At 45.0% G+C, this 4,368-nt stretch overlaps 1 long non-coding RNA gene across 1 annotated transcript in view; it reads left to right on the plus strand.

Annotated features, from left to right (window-relative positions):
- LOC121693836 overlaps positions 1 to 4,160 on the plus strand; it is a 12,947-nt gene extending 8,787 nt beyond the window's left edge. The window contains exon 3 of the long non-coding RNA XR_006025600.1: positions 4,150 to 4,160. This is a non-coding gene — a long non-coding RNA (uncharacterized LOC121693836). The remainder of the gene's footprint in view (positions 1 to 4,149) is intronic.
- Positions 4,161 to 4,368: the final 208 nt, after the last annotated feature.

Consider the following 4,368-nt stretch of genomic DNA (forward strand, 5'->3'; position numbering starts at 1 on the left):
TGTGTTTCAAAGTCCCGCTCTTCCCCACGAATGTTTTACACGTGGCAGGCGAGAGCGTCGGGCAGCTCTACATAAGTGTGCGCAATTCATCTCCCCGCGCCGGCAGATTACAACGCTGCTAATTTGCCTAAAAAGGACCAACGGCCTTTTATTATGAGTCCCGCTTCAAGTCAGCCATCACTTTCATTGGACCACGTTGTAAGGTCCATAAACACCCCCCCCCCCCCCCACACACACACACAGACACACCCAAACACTCATACACACACACACACACACACATAAGCACACATAGGGGGACACAGCCACGCACACACACTTATGCACGCAGTCTCTTATCCTCGGTGAGCCTTGTATTATTGCCATTAGCATTTCCCAGTGTTTGGTAAATTGTGATTTTCATTACAGATTCGGCACCGTTTCTGAATGCACAATTACACTCTTTTACCGTAATCTATAAAAGGGGCTTAAGGTGTCCTGAGCGCATCCTTTGAAGCGAGAGAGGAGGAGGGGAATATTTGATTTGATTTTTGTGGTTAAGTGTAATTCAGGATAGCTGTGATTTCAGCTGTGCTATATCACCTTACTGTATTAGAAAGAGATCCTCATTCTCCTGGAGCAGGTTATGCTAATGCAATGGCAGGCACGCAAAGACACAAGCACAAACAAACAGAAATCAGAGCTCCCCTCAGTTCTGAATGGTTTGTTTAGGTAACGTTAGCGCCACTGACAGTTAGCAGGACCTAATGCCAAGCAGACAGTGTGCGATTTCTCTCAGTTCCACTCTCACTGCGATATGGGAACTCACGCTACCACACGTTTTAACTGCTCAGGACTCCTGTGCTCATAAGAGTGTACGTTCGAACTGCTCATACAACAAGACAGCTAACAAAAGTTTCTGACTGACATTCCAGAAATCTAACACGATCGGTTCAGAGCTGGAGCGTTGATTGTTGGGTCTTCTTATTGGCCATTGTGAGTCTGTTAGGCTGCATGACTAATGGGAGATGAATTCGGCCTGATTGTATTGTTTCTTAGGTCCAGAATTGTACAGTGTCTGTCTGGCTTAAAGGTTCCCCACCCCCGCACCCCCACCCACTCACAAAAAAAATAAACTCATGATGGTGGTGATCTATATATCTACCTGAGACTGGCCTAGGCCAAACCTAAAGAGAGATTAGAGGAAGACTTGAGGAGAAGGAAGATTAGAATAGTGACCAGCAGGGGAAGAATCAGAGCTTCACTCCACGGAAATAGAATTTCCCAGAATGAGGCCCAGACCAATACTCTATAGAACCATGAGGGAGAATAAAATCAACTGAATCTGATATGGCCATAGGGCTGAGGTTTAGTCCTAAAGTGATACTTTACATTGTATGTTTACGTGGCGCAGAAGTGGAGGGCCACATGAGTTACAGTGTGGGAGTAAAACCTGAGTGCCAAGAGTTTATCAGGAACACTAGTCGCATATAGCGCATTACTGACGAAGGTCAAGCACAAAACCAAGAGAAACAATATTTGGAAATTCTGTGGTAAGATAAAAAAAAATATATGGGGCTTGAGGTTGACGTTTAGACAAGATTAGGTTTCTGAGGTCGAAAATTGTGTGGCTAGAGCAAAGACTGGATGTTGATGTGTGCGTGCCAGTCGTGAACAATCCTACTGTACATTTTCACTCATGAAGCGCAGAGAAGCCGAAAAAAATATTAAATAAATATGAAAATAAAAAAATAAAACGGCCAAATGTAACCTGCTGTTCGGGGGACAGGGGAGTCAGATAATGAAGTAATCGTATTTGGGTTCAAAAAAACGACAACATGCTAATTAAATTAGAGTAATATGCAGTTTTAGATAAAGGCTGTTCGGCGACTTGCTGTAGCCCTCCACCCCCATCGCTTGCTTGTGCGATTTGCCTTTTTTGTTTTCCTCTTTCTTAACCCCCCCCCCCCCCCACACACACACACACACACACAGCACCCCCCCTGTGCGTTCTTTGGTCTGGGGGTCTTCTGGGGCTGAGCGCTTCCAAAGCGAGTGGCCACTAGAGGGGGAATTATCAACAGCGAGATGAATGAGCCTTTGTAAGGGACACAGCAGCTTTCTGACACAGAGAAGAAAGACGGATAGAGAGGGGTACAGAGGGAGAGGGAGAGAAGGGGAGGGAGGGAGGGGAGAGGGAGCTAGGGAGAGAGACAGAGATGGGGTGATAGAGAGGCAGAGGGGGAGAAAGAAAGGGGAGAAAGAAAGAGAAAGAAAGAGAGCTAGGTTATAGAGAGAGGGGGAGAGGGAGTGAGGAGGAGAGGGGAGAGAGAGATGGGTAGAGAGAGGGAACAGGGAAGGGGGAATGTAAGTGTGAGATCAAGTGATCGAGAGGCAGTGGAGGAGAGAGAGAGGGAGGGAGAGGGAACAGGGAAGAGGGAGAGGTAGAAGATGAAGTAAGGCAGGGAGGAGAAAGAAAGACCCACAAAGAGGTATGGTATGGAAGGAGAGCAGAGAAAGGTAGAACATGGAAGAGAAGAGGAGAGTCTGGGTGAGAGCAGAGAGACGAGGAGAGCAGTGAAGAGGCAGTGTGTGTGTGTGTGTGTGTGTGTGTGGTGTGTGTGTGTGTGTGTGTGTGTGGTAAGAGCTGGGGTGTACTGAGTTGTGAGTACAGGGGCATCCAGCAGGTGGGTAAAAGTCAAACACAGTCACACTGTTTCTCTCTAACAAATGTAAACACACATGGTCTCCACACAGTTATTTTTTGACAAACACAAACAGCCTCCACTCCATTGTCAAACCCACACACACACACACACACACACACACACACCCTTGCACCATCTAGCCATCACTGTCAACACACTCAAGGGGCCTTTTGTCCACATAAGCGAATCCAACTCAAGGGTTTCCATCACTGTCACAGTTTAGAGCTGCTGTTTAGAGCTGCCAGAATGCCATACCTCTACTCTCCCTTCACCATCCTCTCTCTCTCTATCTCTCTCTCTCTCTATCTTTCTCTCTCACACACACACACACAAACGCATACAGTTTGGTGTTTGGCGTCTCACCTCTCTGCCTGTCTCACCATAACTGAGTGTCCTAACTGCATGTGACACAAGCGACTGAGCCCGTTTAATTACTTTGTTTTTTTGTTAGAACATCCTAAGTGGATGCAACGTGACAGTGTGACAACGAGAGACAGAGGCCAACAATAGTGCTTATTTAATGGACTCTGTGTACAGACAACATTCAACGCTATATGAAAATCAGATGTTTGCATGTAGTTAGGACTCAGGGTCTGATGTACTAAGAATTAGCGCCAAATTTCCGCTAGTCTCTGATGCTATTTGCACCTTAAAACATGGCATCTTATTTACAAAACTGACCGCACATTGATGAAAGCACATTTTGCCTGCCACTAGAGTGCAGAATGCCGAACTGCGCTTTTCTTACTCATGCATATGCATTTATTGGAAGGTTGAGGGGAATGTAGGAGTAAACACATGGAAGAAGTGCTAATCGTGTTCGATTATGTATTCTACCATATGAACAGCCAGTCTGTTTTGTGGTGAAATATTTTTTGCCTTTTAAAAGCAGGTGTAATCCAAATGGCGGTTAAATGCGTTAATTAGAGAAACTTTCAGAGACAACACAATCAGTATTCAGAGCACCAGTTTTGTTCATTGGACTATGTCAAAAGCAACCTTAACTTGTGTTTGTCTTTCTAATGTCATACTTTCACTTTCACACCATCCACTTCCCAATCTGCTAGACTAGGGTATTAAGGCTGTTGTGCAGGAAATAGATTGATTTGGAGTGGAGTACAACTACTGCTATGTATGTCACTGCTTGTTGACGTACGATCGCTAAACTTTACATGTTTTTTTAATATTGCCATCGGTTAACTCCATTCAACTGCACTTGTGGTTGAATTATACCGTTTTGGTTTTGCTGTTGTTGTTCATTTGTATTGTTGGCAGTTAGGAAACAGTCTGAGTTCATATTTCTTCTACTTAAAGGTGCTCTAAGCGATGCTGGGTAATGTCACTTCTGTTGTCTTTCAAACAAAACAGAGAGCTAGCTACTTCCTCCCCCTTCCTTCCGTGCTGCTCCCGTGCAATTGAAACTCTCCTAAACGCGCATCTCATCTGTGATTTTCTGGAACAGTTTGTTATGTTTTTATGGGCTAGGTTTGCCCAGGTTGTTTTTGTTGCCGTTTTTGGAGCCTGGGCTGTCCACAGCGTTTTTTACAGTGTATTCAGGACACAGAAGGTGATGTTTGCAGTAAGTGACATAAAATGTTTTAGCCTAAAACATGCGTGGCATCGCTTAGAGCACCTTTAACTGACCTAACTAAGAGTAGATTGACTGTAAGTTGTCCCTCAA

Source organism: Alosa sapidissima, chromosome 20, assembly GCF_018492685.1.
Source record: "Alosa sapidissima isolate fAloSap1 chromosome 20, fAloSap1.pri, whole genome shotgun sequence".
Classification (NCBI taxonomy): Eukaryota; Metazoa; Chordata; class Actinopteri; order Clupeiformes; family Clupeidae; genus Alosa; species Alosa sapidissima.